This window comes from Bos mutus, chromosome 11, assembly GCF_027580195.1.
Source record: "Bos mutus isolate GX-2022 chromosome 11, NWIPB_WYAK_1.1, whole genome shotgun sequence".
Classification (NCBI taxonomy): Eukaryota; Metazoa; Chordata; class Mammalia; order Artiodactyla; family Bovidae; genus Bos; species Bos mutus.
Genome location: NC_091627.1, coordinates 95,798,522 through 95,823,678, shown reverse-complemented (window position 1 = coordinate 95,823,678; position 25,157 = coordinate 95,798,522). Strand labels below are relative to the sequence as shown.

General features: G+C 47.4%; 1 protein-coding gene and 1 long non-coding RNA gene across 2 annotated transcripts in view; one reads left to right on the top strand and one right to left on the bottom strand.

The window, feature by feature from the left end:
• TET3 (tet methylcytosine dioxygenase 3) overlaps positions 1-611 on the bottom strand; it is a 110,603-nt gene extending 109,992 nt beyond the window's left edge. The window contains 1 exon segment of the mRNA XM_070379817.1: positions 407-611. The gene's annotated coding sequence lies outside the window, so the exon portion shown is untranslated.
• Positions 612-12,811: 12,200 nt separating this feature from the next.
• Positions 12,812-18,842, top strand: LOC138990008 (uncharacterized). Its single transcript, XR_011466199.1, has 3 exons — positions 12,812-12,909; positions 14,726-14,832; positions 16,169-18,842. It is a non-coding gene; the product is annotated as an uncharacterized lncRNA (long non-coding RNA).
• Positions 18,843-25,157: the final 6,315 nt, after the last annotated feature.

Here is a 25,157-nt window from a genome sequence, read left to right as displayed (position 1 = left end):
CACTCGGCGGGGCTGCCCAGGCGTCCCGGGCAGAGGCGGCCTGGAGTGGGGCGCGCCCGGGGTAGCCCGCGCCGGCCGCCCAGCCTGCGGGCCGGACCCTGGAGGGCGGCCCGCTCCAACGAGGGGGCGCGGGGAGGGGGGCGCGCTCCGGCTCAGGCCCGGCCGCGCGCGCGCAGCCGCTCGGGCTCCTTTGTTCTGGGGCCTCGGCCGCTCGGCTTCGGCGGCTCCGCAGCCCCCGCCCCGCCCCGCCGCCCCCGCCCGGCTCGGCTACACTATGACCCGCAGCACCCCCGCCTCGTCTCCCGCAACAAAGTAGCGGGGCCCCCCCGGACCGTCCCCTCCCCTGCGGGCCCCCCCGGCCTCCCCTCCCCCACTCCGGAGCCGGAAAGGCACCGACTGCACCGACCTGCCCGCCGCCTCCGGGGCGGAGCGCACAAAGGGGCAAAGTTTCCCGGCCCGCGCCGCCGCCACCACCGTCGCGGCCGCCGCCGCCGCCGCCTGGGGCGCCCGCCTCCTGGAGCGCCTGGCCCGGACCGAGCTCGGCGCACGGAGCCCCCCGCCCGGGCCGATGAGGGGACGGCGCAGGAGGAAGGAAGAGGCAGCGGCGGCCGCGGCGGCAGCAGCAGCAGCAATGAAGGCGTCCGCGGGACTCCCCGCCCCCCGCGCGCCGCGGCACGTGCTCGCCCGGGGACTCCCCCGCCCGGGAGGGCGCGCACGTGCGGCCCCGCCGAGCCCCGCCGGCCCCGCCGCCGCCCCCTCCGCCGGGCTCGGGGCTGCGCGAGGGGGCGAGTTCCGTGGAGGGGGAGGGGACGGTGCGGGCGGTCCTGAAGTGGATGGGGGCAGGGCCCGGCCCGGACGCCGCGCCTTTGCACCTGCAGTACCTCCCCTCCCCCGCGGTCGGTCCTCCCGGGACCCGGCCGCCCTCCTCGGGTTGGCCGCCCCCGCCCTCCGGCGCTTCTGCAGCCGAGCGGGCGCGGCGGGCGGCGCGGGGTGGGGCACGCGGAGCTCCCAGCCTAGGCCCTCGGCCGAGCCGGCCTCGGTGTCCCCACTTCCTGCCACTCCCTGCGGGCCGAGCGGCCTGGGACGGCCCCAGTGCCCCTGGGAGTCCTGAACTCCGGGCCCCACTGACCCCCCTCTCCTGGCCGCCGCTCGCTCATTCCGAGGCAGGACAATGGGGGACATCGCGCGTTTGCGTACCGAGTCAGCCTAGCGGGCAAGGAGGGGATACCCCGCGAACAGAGGCCAAGGGCCAACCGGCAGGAACCTTCGCCGGGATCGCAGCCCAGCGCCCTACCCAGGCGGACCCCGGGGCTCTGCCATCGCGAGCCTCCCCTGCGCCGCTCTCGGCTCTTTCGCGTCGAAAACAAAGACTAATCCGATACCCCCGCCCTGCCTCCCAGAGGAGGGGGAACGGGCACGTCGCGGAGGGTAACCGAGGAGGACAGCGTTCAGGAGGGGCTCGGACAGCCTCCGAGGGGTCGAGCCCTATAACCCAGCGCAGACTTTGAAAAGTCACCCTGGGCTGTTTTCCAGCCAGGGGGCAAGGGGCAAGGCATAAGAGTATTTCTAAGTTGCCGAACATCCCGTTCTCTCTGCTGCTTTTTTCATCTCACCTGTTGTTCAGGCCAAGTTGAAATTCCAGGTTAGATTAATTCAGCTCCACCCATCTGGCCACACTGCCAGGCTGGTCCCCGAAGCTACCTTCCACCTACCTGGGTTGCTGGGGAGAAGGGTGGGTCTCTAACACAACACACACACACACACACACACACACACAGGCAAGTCCTGGCAGAAACATCCACGGAGGACTAGCCTGACCAGTTTGGGCGGTGTTCACCGAGCCAGGTACCTGGCAGGCGTCACCACTGGGCTGAAGCTAACGACTCAGCCAGAACTGGAAAAAGAGCATTCGGCCGCTTATTTAGAAGAAGAAAAAAGTAATTGATCTCAAGCAGCGCTGTCCAGAAAGCCCTAGGCGGTAGGAGAAGCCCGCGTTCTGTCTGGAACTTCCCTCCCCACAGACCTAATTTTGACAGCCTCCTTGAGGGGCCAGGTTGTCAGCTGTGGGGAGGGTGTGAACATGGCTCCAATACCTACTTCCTACTCCGGCCTTTGAGAGTAGGAAAGAATTTCTGTTCAGGGAAGTTAAGACTGGAACTGAGAAGAGATACCAGTGGAGTGTAATTTCCAGTCAAACAGAACAGTTTGTGGGCTTGTAATTGTTTTTAATGTAATGAATGTTTAATGTTTTAAATTTTTTTTTAGTAAAAATTATATATATTAAAGAAAACACAGGAAATAGAGAACTAGAAGACAAAAATAACCTCAATACAACATTTAACCGTTTGCTATATTTCCTTCTAGCATTTTCTGTCTTTAGAGTATTTCCTTTTTTTAAAAGATGGCTGCACTCACACTGGTTACGCAATTTGTTGTCCACTTTTTACTTAACATTATATTGAAAGTATTTCCCTATTTGATAGACAATCTCCAGATAGTGTGACAATGAAGAAGGGGGCGAACTGTGGGTTCCAGACCTGGCTCTGGCACGTAATAGCAGAGTGACCTCAGACTCATCAACTCTGAAGGAATCCACATAAAATACTTAACACAGTGCTTAATAAATAACAATTATTGTTAAACCCATATAACAACTTTCTGAGGTAGGGCCTATCTTGAAACCCACTGTACAGGTAAGGGAATAGATTAATTTGCTCAAAGTCACTCAGCTAGTGAACTGTAGACAAAATTTGAGCCTGGCATCTTTCCTCTTGTTTTCTGTCTTGGTGAATGGCACCAGCAATTCACTGTGCCAGTTCACTCTTCACCAGCTATATATGGAAGAGGCATTTCACAAAATCCTCTGGCTTAGGTAACAAGGTGGATGAGGGCCCCACTCACCAAGATAGAGTACAGGAGGCACCGGGGACATCTGTGTGGCACGGAGGAGGCTAGGCTTGGGCTGGAAACACATGTGGGCCCCAACAGGGAGCAGCTCAGGAGGCCTCACGTTTGGAGGAATGGACATGGAGAGTGAGAGGGAAAGGCAGCCAGGCCAGAGCCCTGGCAAACACCAGCTCGTGAGGGACAGCAGCTGACAAGAGGCCAGCAAAGAAAGGAGACAGAGGAGCAACCAGAGAAGCGGGAGGGAAACCGGCTGCCCACCAGACAAGCTCCCAGTCTCCCTCTGGAAACTTCTATTTGAGCAGTCTTGTCGCTCATTCCGTCTGCCTAACCCTTCCCACTTTAACCCCTTCCCAGTTTCTCCTTCTACCTGCCAAATTCCCATTCATTCTGCAAGTCTCTGCATAAATGCCAGTTCTTACATGAAACGGCTTCCGGCTCCTCAGGCTCCGAGTCCCACCCACTCTCTCCAGAAGTTTGACGCTGCCTCCCTAGAAACAGTTATCTTACCTGTATTGTAATCGTTTGCACATTTCCCTCCTAGTTACTATAAGCCCTTGGAAGGTTGGGACCCTGTCTTTTCACCGTTGTAACCCTAAACCTAGACAATCAATATATGTTCAGTGCAGAAAGGAGGTCAGGAGAATCTGATGAATGAAATATCTTGGTAACACCGAGCACCCACAGGCTTCCGAGGTTTATTCCTGCTTGCCTTCCTACCTGCAGGAACCCTTCAGGGGCCCCTAAGATAAAATCCAAATTCCTCAGGCCCTGCCTTCCCAGGGCTGCAGCCTCCTGTGCTGATGGGTTATTCCTACTAGACCAGCGCTCAGGGCAGTAGAGCAGCTGGGACCGGCGTGGAGGTTGCCAGCGAGCCTCTCCGTCTCCAGGCAGCCTAGAAGCTAAGTGCGGTCCTTGATGCGCAGCATCACCGACACCTGGGCACTTGTTAGAAATGCAAGCTCTTGGACCCCACCCTAAACCTACTCAGGCAGAAACTCTGGGGGTGGGGCGCAGCGCTCTGTTTTAACAAGCCCTTCCGGTGTTGCACCCTCAACTTTGAGAAGCGTACGAGAAGCTACTTCAGCACCTAGGCGCCGACCAAGATCACGCCGGAGGCGCTTAGAGGAGGCGGACCCAAGGAGGCTCCATTTATAAACCGGCTTGGCGGGCCCCACCCCTAGGGGCCGAGGGCTGAACCTTTTAGGCAATCGCTCAGATATGGTCAGGACCTGGTTGCGCCGCTGGCCCGAGGGTTAGAAAGGGAAATACCGTCTGGAGAGGCAAAAGCTTAAAGGACTGCTGGCACTACATAATTGGCAGGGGGCGTTTCGCTGGAGGGGGATAGAGGTGGGGCTGGGGAATAAGTAGGGCTTCCATTGATGAACTGAACTGAATTCAGCACTGAGCAAAGGGCACAAGAGGTATAATTGGATGTGCGCGCGCGGTTCTTCCGGAAGGCACTGCGTGGAAGCGCCACTGCTGGGTGGTTGCCCAACCAGCAAATGATTGAGTGTGACTGACCTCCTCTGAGGCATTTGACGGCACTCCTTCCCTTTTAGGTAATAAGCAATTTGTCCTATTTGAAGAATGAGCTTTGTATTATGGGACCTTTTGCAGAAATGTAAATACACTCCAGTGTCCACACTTTAGCTTGGTTTTAAAGACTGAAGGCATTGGGAAGTTCATTTTATGTTTCTTCTTTGGTCATGTGTTGGTTAAAAACATTATCAACTTATATTTGCATAGACCTTTCCTTTTTCCTTTCCATACCCTTTCTCAGTCTGTTTGAAGAGTATACCAAATGTGTAAATGTAACTTTCCTTCTCTTTCTATGACATAGCTATTATGTGTGTGTGTGTGTGTTTTAGTCACTCAGTTGTATCTGACCCTTTGCGACCCTATAGACTGTAGCCCGCCAGGCTCCTCTGTCCATGGAATTCTCCAGGCAAAAATACTGGAGTGGGTAGCCATTCCTTTCACCAGAGGATCTTCCCGACCCAGGGATCGAACCCTAGTCTCCTAAATTGCAGGCAGATACTTTACTATCTGAGCTACCAGAGAAGCCTGTTGTTACTATAACCATTTTCAGATAAAGGAACTAGGCCTCAAAGAGGTAATTTTTCCAAGGTCATCCACTACTAAATGGCAGAATTAGGCCTACAGTCGGGGGGACCTTTGAAATTAGCCTACTAGTGCTAGGGCTATTCCGGAGGAAGAAACTGGCATTTTGCTCTTGGTGAAAGGGAGGTTTGTTAGTGGATTGCTTTTGGACGTGCACTAGTCAGTGTGACATATGTAGACTATCTAGACTATGCTTTTGAATAACTCAGCAAATGCTTTCGTGTTTTTTAATCAATTAACGGCTGCACTGGGTCTTCATTGCTTTGTGCGTGCTTTCTGTAGTTGTGGGCCTACTCTTGGTTTCAGTGCACGGGCTTCTCTTTGCATGGCTTCTCTGGTTGCAGAGTACAGGCTCTAGAGCATGGGCTCAGTGGTGCATGGGCTTAGCTGCCACACGGCATGTGGAATCTTCCTAGACCAAGAATTGAACCCGTGTCCCCTGCATTGGCAGGCGAACTCTTATCCACTGTGCCACCAGGGAAACCCTGCTTTTGTGTTTTACAGCTATTTCTGTGAGTTCATTTTGAATTTAGGTTCAGTCAAATAGACTCCTTGTTCTACTCTTACAAGGAACATGCAAGCGTCCCCTTCATAATGGAAAAGAGATTAAATAACCTAAAAATATTCCAACCTAAGGGAACTGGGCAGGAGAATGGGAACTTTGATTGACTCAGAGACTCAAGATGCTGAATACCCAACAGGATCAGGATCAGTTAGGTTGTGGTAGAGTAACAAGCAATCCCCAGGTCTCACTGGTCTGACACAGTTTTATGTCTCCATCATGAAATATATCTTCTGGAGATCAACAGGAGCTCTGTTTTCCATAGCCACTTAGGGACTCTGGCTGCTGCAAGTAGACATGCTGCCTCCTCAACTCAGAAGGCAGGAAATGAGGGTGGGGCAAATTGAGCGTGAACTTTTAAAGCATTTACCTGGAAGTAACATAGATCACTTTTGCTCTGATTTCATTGGCCAAAGCAAGTCACAAGGGGCGGGGGAATGCCATAGGTGCAATGCTCTCATGTGCCTGGAAGGAGAAGCAGAAATACTTGGTTAATAACACTAATAGCTAATACATGGGGAAAAGCATGTGTGCGTACGTGTGAGATAGATGTGTGTGCCTTTGAGGTATGTGTTAATGCAATGAGTGCTGCCCATTTCTAGAGTGTTTCTGCCTCTTAGGGACATATATTTGAGATTTCCACTCTAATGGTTTGCCATTCCTCCCACTACACATGTTCAGAGATTTAGGCTAGGGTGAAAGAAACCTGAGTTGAGGGAAGCATGGTGGGAGAGGTAAGTGACAGTGGAGCAGACTCAGTAGAAATTAGTGTGTAAATAGAAAAAGAATCCAGGAAAGGAAGAGATTCAGGGTATATGTGTCATTAAGGGCCTGCCTCATAAAGAAAACTACTAAGACAGCATAGCTTTAGCAGAAGCATTTCCTGCTTCTTGCCATTCACTCCCCCTCATCCTTCCTGGCTAAACTCAGGTGGCACTCCAGGAAGCCTTTGATCTTTCAAGATTGAGCCCACCGATCACATCATGAGTCAGTCTGTCCCATCCACAGTGCAGTGGACAGGGACCATATCTTGCCCAGTGCCAGCTGCAGTCTGGGGTCTTGGAACGGAGGCAGAGAAATGAGCTGGAAGGCCTTTGCAGGATCCCAGGTGACAAAAAAACAATGGTCTCCCTTAGGGTAGTGGGAGTGGGGTAAAGAGAAGTATGTATAGGAGAGATTTAGAGAATCAAATAACAGGAAGGGACTGATTGGAGGAAAGGTGGCAAGGAAGTTTCTGGAAGAGTAGCAGGGTAGACAGTAGCATCAAGGGGCCCAGAGGAGGAGCAGGTTGCTACATAAGGTCAGCTAGGACATGTTCCATTTTGGGGCCCCTGTGGGACTAATCCATAGAGAGACCTGGAAGTAGTGCACACAGGGGCCGAGGTTCAGGAGTGGAGAGTGGCTGCACCCAGCTCCTAGATCTACCTCTTGGTTAAACGTCAACATTGAATCCTCAAACCGGGGAGGAAGCCACAGAATATATGTGTTGTATAAAAATCATGAAATTCCTGAACTACAGATCCTGAGAATCCAATTAGAGAAGAGCAAAGGTTTCACAGAAGGAGCTGAGCCTCCCTAAAAGATTGGCTCAACTTCCACCAGTTTGACTCATTAACTATTTCTATTTCTGTATGTTCCTCCCATCCCACTTCCTGCTGAGTAGGGGCCTACTTGTCCCATTTGAGACCTGAACTTGATATCAACTCCTTTTGTCCTTGAGACACCCCTTCCCCAAATCCTCTTATGGGTGAGGGTCAAGCCCCATTTATTCAAACTGTGCCATGCAGGGGGACAAATCCTCAGAAAAAACCAGAGACCACATTCTTCCCACTCAGCCATTGCGATGCATAGGTGCTCTAAAGATTGAGAAGCTCTACCTTATTAATAGAAGTCTGCAAGGACTAGGGATAAGAAGGTTAGAGAGAAAAAGGACCCAGGTGTCCCTCAAGCTGGGCGAGGCATTCTTAGAAACACCTGCACTAACGGATCCAGTCATTCCAGGTCACTCTAGCCTCGTTCCTGGGGAGCTCTTCTGTGTTCCCAACATTGCACTATGTATCTTCTAAACCAGGCAGGGGGTTATCAGCTTATGTCTCAGTCTTCTTGCCAATCTCTAGGACTGTCCTACTGGTGGCATGACTAGGTCATCACCTACATCCACCTGATGATATTCAGCCGTCTCAAACCACAATAAAACTTGAATTTGAATATCCAGCCTTTGGAAAGCAATCAAATTATGTATAGTGACTCAAAAGCCTGTAAGAGAGAAAGTGAACATTAAGGCAAAAGAAGCCACAGGGAACAAACAGATTGGCCATTCAAACAGGGATATGCAGCAGGTGAAGGGCACCTGAGCGAGGCAGTGGTGGGCACTCAACAGGGCCTGCCTAGAACTACGCCCAAGAGGAGCCTCAGAGCTGCTGGAAAAAGGAGGAAGAACAATTCAGGACAGGAAGTGTGGACACTCCCCCCATCCCCACTCCAGAAGCCTGGCTTAGAGCGCAGATTTACAAGCAGATGCTGATGTCTGTAGAAAAGTCAATGAGTAGGGTTTCTGGAGAACATCTCTGGTGCCTCTTGGCTGTGAGAGCCCTCTTTGGACACAGGCAGGTAAATTCCTTCATGTGTATGCCAGAGATGCCAGGTTTATCTACTGTTTTCTGTGGGCTCTCCTGGGAGTTGGGCTCCAATATCAACCCCAACCTCAGGATTAGGGTTGCCAGATTTAGCAAATAAAAATACAGAGCATCCAGTTAAATTCAAAAGTCAGAAACAACAAATAAGTTATTAGTGTATGTATACCCCACATACTACATGCCAGAACAACTCTACCCAGGATTGGAGTCTATACTCAAGGCATGGGACCAGGGGAGCGGGCAGGGTAGAGGTATAGGGGTTGGCCTGAAAGAAAGCTTCTACCTGAGGCCCAGTTTCTATCCTAAGACCCACCCTGTTTTTTAATACAGAGTGGAAATGGGCTTTTGTTAGTTTTGGGGTGGGGCAGTCTTAGTTTGCTTTTTAAAAGTTTTTTCCTACGAAGTAGGAACTACCAACATGTATTTTTTACATGTGTTGGTGAGGTGGTTCAAGGAATGCATACCATTAAAGTAGTTTTGATACTTCCAAGTCTGGTTCCTGTAGGAGACGGACTGTTTCTTGTGTGAAAGTCTTAGTTGCCAGTCATCCCCATGAACTGTAGCCCACCAGGCTCCTCTGTCCATGGAATTCTCCAGGCAAGAATATTGAGTAGGTAGCCATTCTCTTCTCCAGGGGATCTTCCCCACCCAGGGATCGAACCCAGGTCTCCCGAATTGGAGGCAGATTCTTTACTGTCTGAGCCACCAAGGAATCCTGGGCTGCTTCTTAGTCTAGACCAATAAAATCCTGCTTAACCAGAAAAACTGCTCTTACTTAAGCAGGCATTTATTCATTGAGACCTGTAGCAGAAAAATAGAACCATCTACCTGATCAAGCAATCAAAAAGTATTTCTAAGCATAAAATCAGTGAATCCTTCTGCATGTCAACAACCCAAGTTAAATTATAAAGTCAGGGAAAATACTTACAAAACAAATGAAAAGAAAAAGTGTTATAGTGTTGATATATAATAAAAAAGACACCCACAAGGAGGGGGAGAAGGCAACACTCACAAAAGAAGAAATGCAAATGACCGGTAAAGATATAAAAAGTCCAGCATCATTAATTATAGCAAACTGACAGATCACAAAATGAAAATACATTTGACCCTTGAAAATACAGGAGGTTTGAATGAAGCAGGTCCACTTAACCTATATTTTTTTCAGTAGTAAGTACTATAGTTTTGGGCTTCCCGACTGAGCGACTTCACTTTCACTTTTCACTTTCATGCATTGGAGAAGGAAATGGCAACCCACTCCAGTGCTCTTGCCTGGAGAATCCCAGGGATGGGGGAGCCTGGTGGGCTGCCATCTATGGGGTCGCACAGAGTCGGACACACTGAAGCGACTTAGCAGCAGCAGCAGCAGCAGCAGTGGTTCAGCAGTAAAGAATCTGTTTGCAATGCAGGAGATACAGAAGACCCAGGTTCAATCCCTGGGTCAGGAAGCCCCCCTGGAGGAGGAAATAGCAACCCACACCAGTATTCTTGCCAAGAAAATCCCATGGATAGAGGGACCTGGCGGGTTACAGTCCACGGGGTCACAAAGAGTTGGACACGACTGAGCAGCTGAGCGCGCACACACACGCGCGCGCGCACACAGTACTATAGTATAGCGCCATCTGTGGTAGGTTGAGTCCGAGGATGCAGAACCAAGGATACAGAGGGTTGACTACACTGTATTGTGATTTTGGACTTCTTACCAGAGTGCCAGTGCCCTAACCTCCCCCCAACCCCGTGTTGTTCAAAGGTCAACTGTACTCAATTTTGTAAATATTGTTAACAGTTTTCATGCCCAAGATATGCCACTGATGGGATCATAAACTCACATGCCCTTTGGGAAACAATTTAGCATGCTTATCAATAATCTTCAAAATATTTACACCCTCTCAATAATCCCACTTCTAGAAAAGTAGGGTACAAAAATCAAGGTACAAGAGTCTTCATGGAAGGCTTAGTTATAACAACAAAATTAGGAACAACCTACATGTCCAACATTACAGAATGATTAATTCATAAGATATAAACACAGTATAACATGATACAGCTATTATAATTTCATTAACTTAAAAATTAAAATTAAATACAAGTTAATTATAGAAAAATAAGAATAGACAAATGAGCAAAAGAAAAATCGAAGAAGAACCTGCATTAGTCCAATATTAATCACCACTAACATTGTGGACTATATCTTTAAAAAATTTTTATATCTTAATATTAAAATAGTGTTTTGAAAAATATTTGGGAACATTGGAAAATATTTACCATATGAAGTCAAAACAAAATAATCAGTATATATTGAACTATTAAGAATTTGTAAGTAAATATGCATAAAGATTGGAAAGGAATACATAAAAATATTAACAATGGGTCTCTGGATGATTTTTGTTTTTCATACTTCTAAAATTTCTACAACAAATGGATATTAATCCTATAATTGAGAGATATTGATAGAAAACTATTTCTGTAAAAGGACAAGTGAACCTGCCTGAAAGCAGGTTGTTGAGAGAGCAGGATGCAAATAATGACAATTAACAGAATGGTTTTGACTTTCACACCGGAGTTGCCCTAGAGAACTTAAGGAAGCCGTTGCCTGGGCCCTACTCCCAGAGATTCCCGTGGGATGGGCTGAGCCAGGTCCTGGGCTTTATGCCCTTGGCAATATCTAGTCACTCTTGGGTGGGCGTATAATGTGCAGCCAGGCTGGGATGCACTGGCATAAGTCATCACAAGTTTCCTCAAGAGTTAGGCCACTGTGGTCTGGTGGAGGAGGAGCTGCCGGTCCTCCTCAGGAGGACCCATGTAGCCTCTCTAGCTGTGTGCGTTAGCTGAGTCATTTAACTGCATCTTAGTCTATCTGTAAAATGGGAATATTTAATGCAGTATTTGGAGTCTGGCTTCAAGGAAGGAATAAATGAGAAAGTGCTATGTGAAATAGGAAGCATATAGAATATGCTCTTTGTGAGAACCTGAAAACTCAGATGATAGCAATTATCTTTGATCAATGAAATATCCTTGGCAACTCGGGAGCTCATGCAAATAGACAGGTTTTCTTCTAAGCTGTATCAGTCTTGTAATTTGATTTGATTCAGAGATCCTACAGGCAGGTGTTGTCAAATGTGGATGCCTGGGGCAGTCCTAGCCTGAGGGCTCATGGGCTGTGGACAGTAGACAATAGATCTGAGTTGGTTCAGACCATTTGGTCATCTTGCTTTGAAAGGTGGCTGGCCTCTGGAAGCTAAAATTTTGTTCTCATGAAGATGTGCCTGGACCTTTTACACAAATACCTCAGACTGTCACCTCAAAAAAAAAAACATCTAAACCATCTCCTTGGGAGATTATGTGGCTATTGCTTAAATGTCTTAGTAATTCCTCTTTTGAGACTGGTTTTGTCTAAGATACATTATTTTCTGAGTATTTTTCAATCAGTGAATTCATTCGCCGTCCTTTAAAGAAAAGTTTAACTTTAGAAAGCAGCCAGAAATATCGTTCAGAACCAAACCTGACAAGTAAGAAGGTATTCAAGCCTAGGTGAGACTATTTTTATGACTCTTAAATTTCTTTTAATTTGCAGGTTCACTGGTGACCCACTCCAGTACTCTTGCCTGGAAAATCCCATGGACGGAAGAGCTTGGTAGGCTGCAGTCCATTGGGTCATGAAGAGTCGGACACGACTGAGCAACTTCACTTTCACTTTTCACTTTCACACATTGGAGAAGGAAATGGCAACCCACTCCAGTGTTCTTGCCTGGAGAATCCCAGGGACAGAGGAGCCTGGTGGGCTGCCGTCTATGAGGTCGCACAGAGTCTGGACACAACTGAAGCAACTTAGCAGCAGCAGCAGCAGCTTTTGTTAATGAAATCAACTCATTTTCCTTATAGTATGTTACATTCTGGATTTGGCTGCTTGTATCCTGGAGTATTATGTTGTTGTCATAAATTTAAGGCACTGTTTCCATGTTCAGCTAGTTGGCTGTAGGCCTAGAGAAGGTCTGGAGTTATACCCAGCAGGGTAAGTAAATATAAAAGAACTAGAGTTGCTTTTCATAAGTTTCCCAGGTGGTACAGTGATAAAGAATCCACCTGCAATGCAAGAGACTCGGGAGATGTGGGTTCAATCCCTGGATCAGGAAGATCCCCTGAAGGAGGAAATGGCAACCCATTTCAGTATTCTTGCCTGAAAAATACCACACGATCACAGAGCCAGACACAACTGAGTGACTGAGCACACACAGAGCTGCTTTTCATAATGATGGATCAAGGGATCAAAGGCAGACAAGGGGAGAATGAAGGTAAGAAAAACATTATAGAGAACTTTTTAAAACGTATTGGGGTCGGTGGATTAGAGAAACCGAGGTGTTAGGTAGGGAGCTGTTTGGACAAAAATGATAAGAGTAGGGTTGAAAAGAAAGACAAGTAGTGCCTAGACTTCAGTGGACGAGAGAGAGCGACTGGGAGACGGGAGATCACTCAACTGTGGAAACAAGGAGATTCAGCTTTTGAAGAAAGAGGAACAATAGTTTGAGTGAAGACAGTTTATTTTTTAAGTGAAGCCGTCACTTGTAAATGTGTGTCTGTCTTGCTCTTCAGTGTTATTTCCCAGCACCCTCTATGGCGCAGTCAACAGTCTTATGAGTGGTGAATAGAGCCTGGTTCTCTACTGGGACCCAGAAACTGACTCAATAGGTAAGTCTGAGAAAGGTTTTTGAACAAAGCCGCCTGTTTGGGATTAATTTCTAGCTTGTATGCTGATTAGAAATCTGTCCCTTTCTTTTGATAAGTATGCTGTGGGTATACCTTACGCATTTGACTAAGGAGAAAATGGTGCAGTTCCTTCCCCTTATTGGGGCTAATACTGGATTTAGTCTCCTAAGACAACACTAATCAGCAACACTGGGCAAATCCAGGCAGTTTTGGAATTATTTTTCATGCCAACCCAATCCACAAAACACACAAACGTGGTATTGTCAATAAGGACAATACCCAAAATTCTTTTCACAAAAGAATTTCACGACACTGACATGAATCCAAATGAAGACTTGCAGATTAGCCGAGGTCCACACCTCCACGCACTAATGAATTTGAGACGTACAGAATTAAGCAGCTCAGAGCCAGGACTGAGAGCATCGCCTGTGAGTCAGAACTCCTGAGTTGGTTTTGCTCAGCGGGTAACTAGCTGTGTGGCCTGGGGGGTGGAGGGGACTTCACACCTCCCCCCTTGGTCTTTATCCGTCAGTGATCTCACACTCTAAAAGCCATCAATCCTAAGAACAATGAAGGAGGACAGGAAGCAAGGAGAGCAGGTTGCTAACAGCAGGCACCCTGCCGGCAGGGCAGTGGAGGGAAAGCTGGGTGCTGCCGAAAGAGCGAAAGACTCCGCTGAGACGAAGTCCCTGCTCTGAAGGAAAAAGAAAGCCAGACAGAGCTCGATCGCTCCTGGCAATGCAACTGTTTCCAAGAAGGGAATACACAGGTCATCTGAGGTCAAGTTCAGGGAACACAGCCAGCCGCCAGGCGGGAAGGAAGCTGCAGTGAATGCCCGCCTGCTCTCCCAGACCTTCGCCTTCTGAACACGAGTCTCGCACCAGCCCCTTTGCCAGGGCCCCCTTCCAGACCCCGGCCACCTGGCTTGGGCCTTGCGGAGGCAGCCCGTGCTGAGGGGTGGGAGAAGCAGGTGCGAGCACCCGGGCGGTGCCGGCTGGTCGGGTCTTGGCCTCTTGCAGCGCTCTCCTGAAAGCCTTAGAGAGTTCGTCATCCACCGCTGTCCTCCTCCAGCCTCACGGCCTCCCCTCCCCTAGACACAGGATTCTCTCTTAGCTCCCTGCCTTTGCCATTGGTGTTTAGCCCAAAGTCATTCTCATCACAACTTTTGCTCTGAAAATCCTATTATCATTTAATGCCCAGCTGGAAAGCCACGTGACCCATGAAGCCCCCAGAGCTGGAAGTAGCACTTGTTACCGTCTGTTCTGCATCACAGGTGGGCCATGTTGTCTCACCCAGATTTGGAATCGCATCATATCCACTCCTCACCATGGCATCAGGTGACTTCCCTCCTAGCTCTGAGCTGCCCACCTGCCTACACATCTTTGAGGTTCTGCTACCATCACACCCCTCACCTCACCCTTTGAGGCTCAGCTCAGAAACAGACTGTGAAGGACCTTCCAGCTCTCCCCATCTCTCCACCCACAGACATGCTGGCTCCATTTTTTGAGTGGCTACTCAGTGCCCAGAAGCTTATCTCGGGTATTTCTAATCTTTGGAACGTCTCTGCAAAGTAGGTGCAGAGTCTCACTTTCAGAGGTGAGAAAAGAAGCTCAGAGAGGTTAAGAAAGTGTCTGAGTTGCACTGTGTCCTTGTGGCCCAGCCAAGATTGGAACCCAGGCTTGCGTGACACCTGAACCCACGCCTTCCTTCCATTCCATGCAACTTCTTCATTCACAGGGCAAATATTTTAAGCCTAAGACTGTGAGGACCTTGAAGATTATCTTTGTTTTCAATGCAGGAAGCCTAAGGTGTCATGACTTGCCCAAGGTGACACAGTTTCTTCCTACCTGCTCTCCTCATCTCTCCCAGAAACCATCTGTCGGCTGCAGTGGTCCCTAATACCAGGTAACATTCCCTGGGCTCCCCAGCTGCAAACCATCTGACACAACTGCCTGGCAGCAGGGCTCCAAATAGGCAGGAGAGGATGTTGCAACAAGTTCAGAGTCACAGCTGTACGCAGTGATAACGTCCCAAACTGACAGTCACTTAGCATTTCTTTCTTGTCTGAGGAGGGCAATCCAAAGCTGCTGCTGCTGCAGTTTTACTGAGTCAGGGCCTGGGCCTCTGCTTTCTCCTGCAGTTCCCTCCTCAAGGGGTACTCGTGGTCTCCAGTGGCTCCAGGGTCGCCTAGAGCAAGGGTGCTGCCAGAAGAATCCAAGGACTCCCTGCCCATCTTCTGTTTCTGCCATTTACTCTAAGGATCTCCCAGTCACATAATCTAGTCCAGACGTGGATAAACTGCTCGAACCTAGCTGGGAGCTGGCTTGGGACCTGGCAAGTTTGTAGCATGTAGCTGGGAGCATAAAGGGATGAGGGTGTGGGAGACATTTCATTGCTTAGTCCAAGGGGCCCTTCTCAAGCCCAGCCTACTTCTTTCCATTCGTTTAACATTTATGAAGCTACTTATACCTATGTGACAAGCACTGGAGAGACAAAGAGGAATAAGACCCACTCTGAGTTTATTATAAAGAGACAAGGAAACAGATCATTTTAATGCTATGTGGCAAGTGCAACAATAAGGTATATGCAAAAGGCAGTCAACAGGAGTAAAATGCCAGACCCTGACCCAGCTGCGGGGCAAGGGGTTCAGCTGAGGCTTCCTGAAGAGGGTACTTGCTGATGAGAAATACTAGGAGGGATGTTGTTAGCTCCAGATGACTGGCTGGATGTTGGGGATGAGTGAGAGAAGTTGGCCGCGCCGCCCCCCCCACCCGCCCCCACCCCCGCTGGCTGCAGGAATGATGGGAGAACGCTGAACAATGGATCTTCTCACAGAAGCCTAGTGCTTTCTTGCCTCAGAGCAGGTGGTTGCTTTCCCGCTGTTGCTCCCAAAGACATGAATTTGGGCCCTTCATTCTCTCAGAGACTTAACCCAGGTACCCTCAGGAGCTGAAGTCCCCCTGACCCTGGCCTAGCATATCAAATATAGGAGCACAGTCAGCACGGTACAAACTCCAGGCCAGACTCAGCTGGTGTTTCCCAAGTGTCACCCGAGTCTGATAGTCCCCAGGAGAAGCTCTGGCTCTAGAAAACCCACCTGTAAACACCTGCCACCTTGTGAAGGGCTGCTGTCTGAGAACATCCTGTGTTTGGGGACTTACCCACCTTGGTTGAAGGTAGAACCCACCTGCCGCAGGGAAGATGAAGACTCAGATACTGTTTTTCCCACCCTCCCTTGCAGGTACTTGGCATATCAAGCGCCCGTGGCCTAGATTCTAGGAGTCGACGATGCCTACCGGAGTCAGGTCCCTGACAACTTTCTGTGACAGCTCTGAGACCTTGCAGGTGAAGGGCCCTAGGGCTTCCTCAGGTTCACAGCAACTTGCTCCTCAGTGCAGTTTAGGTCCATGATGGAGTCTTCGGCCGTCATCAGTCCAGCAGAGGGTTGGGCTATGGCAAACATGGGGACCAGGAGAGCATGGCTTTGTTCCGAGGACAGTGAGTAAAACCATTGAGCTGGCACAGAGAGTTCTTTCATAGAGGCAGGAGAAGATGAGGTTGGAGGACCTCAAAATCCCAGTTAAGGAACCTGGTCATCATCTTGTAAGGAGCACCAACATTTTTGAAAAATGAACTTTTCCTTGGGAATAATTTTGGATTTACAGAGAAGTTTCAGAAATGCCGTAGAGAGTTTCCATATATCCCTTACCCAGTTCTCCCTAGTGCTAACATCTTATAGTGTATGGTACATTTGTTAAAACTAAGAAGCTGACATTGGTGCATTACTATTGTTCAAACTCCAGACTTAATTCGTATTTCACTAGCTTTTCCACTAAAATTTTCTTTTCTATTCCACAATCCTCTCCAGGATACCATTCTGCATTTAGACACCAACCTTTTTAAAGGAGAATATTAACATTATTAAAGGCATTTTAGGAGAACCATCTGACAGGAATGGTCAAGTGAGATAGGAAGGCATTTCAGAACCTTCAAACTTCCAAATACATCCCACTGCCCAGCATCTGAAGGAGCTCACCATCTTGAAAGTGCAGTTGCCAGGAAGAGGAAACCTGGGCCATTGGAAGCATCTCTGTGCCTGTTCAGGGTTCAGGGGGCCAAAGATATATTTAGGGTACACTTGGGAGCCAAGAAAAAGAAAAGTCCTTCCTTGGGAATTCTCTGGCAGTCCAGTAGTTAGGACACCATGCTTTCACTGCTGAGGGCCCATGTTTGATCCCTGGTTGGAAAACTAAAAAAAAAAAAAAAGAGAGAGAGAGAGAGAGACACCTGGGAGCCTCTGCCTAGCAGTGCTGCAAGCTAGAAGGTCTTCCTGCCTACGCACCCAAAGTTGGCTGGTAACCCAGACAGGTAGCCAAAGAAATGCATGTTTGCCTTCTTTTCTGAAAGTCTAGACTTGTCTCCCTTACAATTCAGTTTGGTGTTGTGGAAAGAGAACAGGCTCTAGGATCAGGATGGCCCAGGATTTAAGTCTTGACTCCACCACTTATTGTGGGACCATGTGTGAGTTACTGAACCTCTCTGAGCTTCAGTTTCCTCACTGATAATAACTGTTATATTAAACTTCTTTTATAAGATTACTGAGAGGATTGATTAACATTTACAAAGTGTTCAGTAGGGGGCCTGGCACACAATAGGTATTCAGTAATCAATTGGCTCCCTTGACAACAGGAGGGTAGGGCAGAGCCCATAATTTTCTTGCATATCCTCAAACTGCTTAACATGTGCAAAGCAATTCATACATTGATGATTGTGATATGGAGCTCACAAACCCAATGACTTCAGAAAGAGCAGATCATGACTCCAACTACAGCATTCATTTATTGAGCAAGTCTCTATTAGTCACTCACTAAATATCAATAAATAGGTAATGCCAGGCTCTGTGCTAAGTGACTAAGATGCTTTGCGTCAAGAATGGCAAAGCCCAGGAGGGAGAGAGAAGTTTATTCAGGTCTGATACATAGTCCTGATGTTCAAGCTGGTTTTAGAAAAGGAAGAGGAACCAGAGATCAAATTGCCAACATCCGCTGGATCATGGAAAAAGCAAGAGAGCTCCAGAAAAACATCTATTTCTGCTTTATTGACTACGCCAAAGCCTTTGACTGTGTGGATCACAATAAACTGTGGAAAATTCTGAAAGAGATGGGAACACCAGACCACCTGACCTGCCTCTTGAGAAATCTGTATGCAGGTCAGGAAGCAACAGTTAGAACTGGACATGGAACAACAGACTGGTTCCAAATAGGAAAAGGAGTACGTCAAGGCTGTATATTGTCACCCTGCTTATTTAACTTATATGCAGAGTACATCATGAAAAACGCTGGACTGGAAGAAATACAAGCTGGAATCAAGATTGCCGGGAGAAATCTCAATAACCTCAGATATGCAGATGACACCACCCTTATGGCAGAAAGTGAAGAGGAACTAAAAAGCCTCTTGATGAAAGTGAAAGTGGAGAGTGAAAAAGTGGGCTTAAAGCTCAACATTCAGAAAACTAAGATCATGGCATCTGGTCCCCCCACTTTATGGGAAATAGATGTGGAAACAGTGGAAACAGTCTCAGACTTTACTTTTTCGGGCTCCAAAATCACTGCAGATGGTGACTGCAGCCATGAAATTAAGACACTTACTCCTTGGGAAGGAAAGTTATGACCAACCTAGATAGCATATTCAAAAGCAGAGACATTACTTTGCCAACAAAGGTCCATCTAGTCAAGGCTATGGTTTTTCCTCTGGTCATTTATGGATGTGAGAGTTGGACTGTGCAGAAGGCTGAGCGCTGAAGAATTGATGCTTTTGAACTGTGGTGTTGAGAAGACTCTTGAGAGTCCCTTGGACTGCAAGGAGATCCAACCAGTTCATTCTGAAGGAGATCAGCCCTGGGATTTCTTTGGAGGGAATGATGCTGAAGCTGAAACTCCAGTACTTTGGCCACCTCATGCGAAGAGTTGACTCATTGGAAAAGACTCTGATGCTGGGAGGGATTGGGGGCAGGAGGTGAAGGGGACGAAAGAGGATGAGATGGCTGGATGGCATCACTGACTCGATGGACGTGAGTCTGAGTGAACTCTGGGAGTTTGTGATGGATAGGGAGGCCTGGTGTGCTGCGATTCATGGGGTCGCAAAGAGTCGGACACAACTGAGCGACTGAACTGAACTGAACTGAACTGATACATAGTCTGACATAGTTTAATAAGCAGAGGGCCCAAGGTACAAAGCCTGGCTACTTGTGTGAGGGCTGAGGGAAGAGCCTCATTGAGAGAAGAGGAAGAGACTTGGGACTGGCAGAATAAGTAGGTCTTCCAGTAAAAAAAAAGAGTGAGGAAAAAGTGAGAGGGGGAGAGAGAGAGAATTGCATTATATGGGAAACACAGGTCATATTGTGGAACTTATGTTAGTCTTGTATGGAATGAGTGGTGGAAAATGAGGTTATCAAAACACAGCAGCTGGAATACTTCTGCACAGGAAGGGCTGTTTGGGGGTGGGGCCCGAGACCCAACTGGAAGCTCCAAGTAACCACTGCTTTTTTAACACATGGTTTAGTTGAGGGGAGGGCTTCCCAGGTGAAGAATCCGCCTGCCAATACAAGAGAAACAGGAGACCTGGGTTTGATCCCTGGGTTGGGAAAATCCCCTGGAGGAGGAAATGGCAAGCCACTCCAGTATTCTAGCCTGGGAAATCCCATGGACAGAGGAGCCTGGTGGGTTACAGTCCAGGGGATCGCAATAGGTCAGATACGACTGAGCGACTGAGCACGCATGCACACACTTTAGTTGCGGTATCTTGGGCAAGAGATGATTACTGGTAGTAGTGATGGGCAGGGTCTGGGCAGGGAGTGGGCATTCCAGCCACTCCTGGCATGCCCATGCAGGGAAGGAGCCATGTAAGCACCATGACAGAGCAGGTAGAGTGAATGAGTCAACCACAATATCCACTACACCTGTGACTAGAGAAACAAACCAAAGTGCAGAGAAGATCTGCACTATTTTGGAGATGAACAGGTAGACTTTGGTGAAAAAGGAGGGCATGATGATAGTTGGAAGGGGCAAAGATGACTCCACAGAGTCTGGTGAGTCAACTAGGTGAATGGAGGAGCAGGAGAAGTGGGTTTTGTTAGCTCAGGCTGGGGGTGGGTGTAGCGTGTGGGTGGGGATGAGACACTGTCTTGTACACACTATGATGGATGTCCAGGTCATGATATCCAGAGGTCAATATAGCTGTAGCTTTAGAAGTCCTCTTCCTTTCTGTAATTTGCTTCAAAACCTGTGTCAAAATTAGGTGGGTAGGCTATAAGTGAAACACAATTGGCTATGAGTAGATAACTGAAGTGGGTGAAAAAGTAAAAATTAGCTCATACTAGGGGAAAAAAAGCTGCCCTGCCATTCATCAGGCTGGGAGGACAGACATCTGTAAGGCTAGCTACAAAGTTACCATGAAACAATATTCCCCCCAAGGGCACGCTGCAGCTAAAGTGTCATAACCACCCCCTCCTTTGTGTGACTACTGCTTTCTGATTCACTGGGAAACCTTGTTCTCTAAAATGATAGATCAGAAACTTTGCTGTTTGAAATTTTATCACTAAAAATGAAACACCCTTCTGTTGCCAGGAGGATCTAAGTCACTTTGACACAGGGAAGCAGTCTTGATTTGCAACCCGGGTTCAGAGCCTCAGATAAGGGGCTTCTGAACACAACATTTCATGTTTAGCTTAACTTTGCACTTCCTAAGGAAATGAACCTGGGTCTAGCAAGCAGTTCAGACCAGATGTTGACTCCTGCTTTGCTTTGAGTCTATCAAAACATGGCTTCTTTTAAATTTTACCTAAATTCTATCCTTACCCTAAATCCTGTTAACTCTTTGTCTGTTTGGTGAGACACCCCATAGTTTCCCTGGTATGTGGGTTCCTTCATTTGAGTGAGCTAATAAATCTGATTTTGCCAAAATACACGTCTGTTCCCAGTGATCTGAGGCTGATTATGTCATGAGCAACTGCGATACAGGAATTCTCTATACTATTCTGTTGTAAATGATCCACGTTTTCCGTAACATTTCCAAGTTTTTAAAAAGTCCTCACCCCATGTTAGTAGTGTGCACTATGACAGTGTTTGAGGTCTAAGGCAGAATGATGCCCCTCCCCTCAATGTACAGACCCTAATTCCTGGCACCTGTGAATCTTACCTCACTAGCAAAAAGGACTCTGCAGATGTATTTAAGGCTAAAGACCTTGAGATGGCAGAGTATTCTAGACTATCCAGATGAGCCCAGTGTAATCAAGTGGGCCCTTAAAAGCAAAGAACCTTTCCTGGTTGTGGTCAGAAAGAGATGAGATGGTGGAAGAGTCAGAGATGCAACACTGCTGGCCTTGATGAGGAAGGGGCCACAAGCCAAGGGACGTGGGCAGCCTCTAGAAGACCAAAAAAGGTAAGGGAACAAGTTTTCCTCTAGAAGCTCCAGAAAGGAATGCAGCCATGCAGATAATCTTATTTTAACCCAGTGAGACCCATGTGAGAGTTCTGACCTTCAGAACTGTGAGATGATCATCTGTACTGCTTTAAATCACCTTGCTGGTAATTTGGTATGGCAGCAATAGAAACCAATGCAAGATCACCCAGAAGACTGAGCAGACAGAGCGATGAGCCAAGGGTGCCTGGGGCAACACCAGCATTTCAGACTAGAAAAAAAAAGGTGAAGCAAAGAGACAGAAAGGGAAATACCAAGCACTGGAAGAGCCAGAAGAGACCAAAAAGGAGAGAGTCTCAGGAAGGAGAAAGTGGCCCAGAGACTGAAACTGCCTACTCTTTAAAGTGACAGCTGAAGAAGATTAAGTAGCAGTCTTTCAAACTATGTGTTATTTTCTTGCTTCATATTCCCAGTGATGCTTGTATTTGTATATAACAACTTTCACCTGAAACTATCACTTTCTCCCTCCTGTTAAAAGCCTGAGAGTTTGAGGACTTTCACCTCAACCCGCATTATAAACCCATTATGGTAATTATTCTGGTTCCAGAAGAGCAGGTTTTACCACATGGTAAGCGAAAAGCAAAGGAGAAAAGGAAAAATATAAGCATCTGAATGCAGTTCCAAAGAACAGCAAGAAGAGATAAGAAAGCCTTCTTCAGCGATCAATGCAAAGAAATAGAGGAAAACAACAGAATGGGAAAGACTAGAGATCTCTTCAAGAAAATTAGAGATACCAAGGGAACACTTCATGCAAAGATGGGCTCGATAAAGGACAGAAATGGTATGGACCTAACAGCAGCAGAAGATATTAAGAAGAGGTGGCAAGAATACACAGAAGAACTGTACAAAAAAGATCTTCATGACCCAGATAATCACAATGGTGTGATCACTGACCTAGAGCCAGACATTCTGGAATGTGAAGTCCAGTGGGCCTTAGAAAGCATCACTACAAACAAAGCTAGTGGAGGTGATGGAATTCCAGTTGAGCTATGCCAAATCCTGAAAGATGATGCTGTGAAAGTGCTGCACTCAATATGCCAGCAAATTTGGAAAACTCAGCAGTGGCCACAAGACTGGAAAAGGTGTTTTCATTCCAATCCTAAAGAAAGGCAATGCCAAAGAATGCTCCAACTACCGCACAATTGCACTCATCTCACACGCTAGTAAAGTAATGCTCAAAATTCTCCAAGCCAGGCTTCAGCAATACGTGAACCGTGAACTTCCTGATGTTCAAGCTGGTTTTAGAAAAGGAAGAGGAACCAGAGATCAAATTGCCAACATCCGCTGGATCATGGAAAAAGCAAGAGAGTTCCAGAAAAACATCTATTTCTGCTTTATTGACTATGCCAAAGCCATTGACTGTGTGGATCACAATAAACTGTGGAAAATTCTGAAAGAGATGGGAGTACCAGACCACTCGATCTGCCTCTTGAGAAACCTGTATGCAGGTCAGGAAGCAACAGTTAGAACTGGACATGGAACAACAGACTGGTTCCAAATAGGAAAAGGAGTACGTCAAGGTTGTATATTGTCACCCTGTTTATTTAACTTATATGCAGAGTACATCATGAGAAACGCTGGACTGGAAGAAACACAAGCTGGAATCAAGATTGCCGGGAGAAATACCAATAACCTCAGATATGCAGATGACACCACCCTTATGGCAGAAAGTGAAGAGGAACTAAAAAGCCTCTTGATGAAAGTGAAAGTGGAGAGTGAAAAAGTTGGCTTAAAGCTCAACATTCAGAAAACAAAGATCATGGCATCTGGTCCCATCATCATGGGAAATAGATGGGGAAACAGTGGAAACAGTCTCAGACTTTATTTTTTTGGGCTCCAAAATCACTGCAGACGGTGACTGCAGCCATGAAATTAAAAGACGCTTACTCCTTGGGAAGGAAAGTTATGACCAACCTAGATAGCATATTCAAAAGCAGAGACATTACTTTGCCAACAAAGGTCCGTCTAGTCAAGGCTATGGTTTTTCCTGTGGCCATGTATGGATGTGAGAGCTGGACTGTGCAGAAGGCTGAGCGCCGAAGAATTGATGCTTTTGAACTGTGGTTTGGAGAAGACTCTTGAGAGTCCCTTGGACTGCAAGGAGATCCAACCAGTCCATTCTGAAGGAGATCAGCCCTGGGATTTCTTTGGAAGGAATGATGCTGAAGCTGAAACTCCAGTACTTTGGCCACCTCATGTGAAGAGTTGACTCATTGGAAAAGACTCTGATGCTGGGAGGGATTGGGGGCAGGAGGAGAAGGGGATGACAGAGGATGAGATGGCTGGATGGCATCACTGACTCAATGGACGTGAGTCTGGGTGAACTCCAGGCGTTTGTGATGGACAGGGAGGCCTGGCGTGCTGTGATTCGTGGGGTCACAAAGAGTTGGACATGACTGAGCGACTGAACTGAACTGAACTGAATGATACAGTGCAAAGAAATAGAGGAAAACAACAGAATGGGAAAGACTAGAGATCTCTTCAAGAAAATTAGAGATACCAAGGGAACATTTCATGCAAAGATGGGCTCGATAAAGGACAGAAATGGTATGGACCTAACAGCAGCAGAAGATATTAAGAAGAGGTGGCAAGAATACACAGAAAAACTGTACAAAAAAGATCTTCATGACCAAGATAATCACAATGGTGTGATCACTCACCTAGAGCCAGACATCCTGGAATGTGAAGTCAAGTGGGCCTTAGGAAGCGTCACTATGAACAAAGCTAGTGGAGGTGATGGAATTCCAGTTGAGCTATTTCAAATTCTGAAAGATAATGCTGTGAAAGTGCTGCACTCAATATGCCAGCAAATTTGGAAAAGTCAGCAGTGGCCACAGGACTGGAAAAGGTCAGTTTTCATCCCAACCCTAAAGAAAGGCAATGCCAAAGAATGCTCAAACTATCATACAATTGCACTCATCTCACACGCTAGTAATGCTCAAAATTCTCCAAGCCAGGCCTCAACAATACATGAACCGTGAACTTCCAGAAGTTCAAGCTGGTTTTAGAAAAAGCAGAGGAACCAGAGATCAAATTGCCAACATCCGCTGGATCATGGAAAAAGCAAGAGTTCCAGAAAAACATCTATTTCTGCTTTATTGACTATGCCAAAGCCTTTGACTGTGTGGATCACAATAAACTGTGGAAAATTCTGAAAGAGATGGGAATACCAGACCACCTGACCTGCCTCTTGAGAAATCTGTATGCAGGTCAGGAAGCAACAGTTAGAACTGGACATGAAACAACAGACTGGTTCCAAATAGGAAAAGGAGTGTCAAGGCTGTATATTGTCACCATGCTTATTTAACTTCTATGCAGAGTACATCATGTGAAATGCTGGGCTGGATGAAGCACAAGCTGGAATCAAGATTGCTGGGAGAAATATCAATAACCTCAGATATGCAGATGACACCATCCTTATGGCAGAAAGTGAAGAACTAAAGAGCCTCTTGATGAAAGTGAAAGTGGAGAGTGAAAAAGTGGGCTTAAAGCTCAACATTCAGAAAACTAAGATCATGGCATCTGGTCCCATGACTTCATGGCAAATAGATGGAGAAACAGTGGAAACAGTGGCAGACTTTATTTTTCTGGGCTCCAAAATCACTGCAGATGGTGACTGCAGCCATGAAATTAAGACACTTATTCCTTGGAAGGAAAGTTATGACCAACCTAGACAGCATATTAAAAAGCAGAAAAAATAAAATAAAAATAAATAAAATAAAAAGCAGAGACATTACTTTGCTAACAAAGGT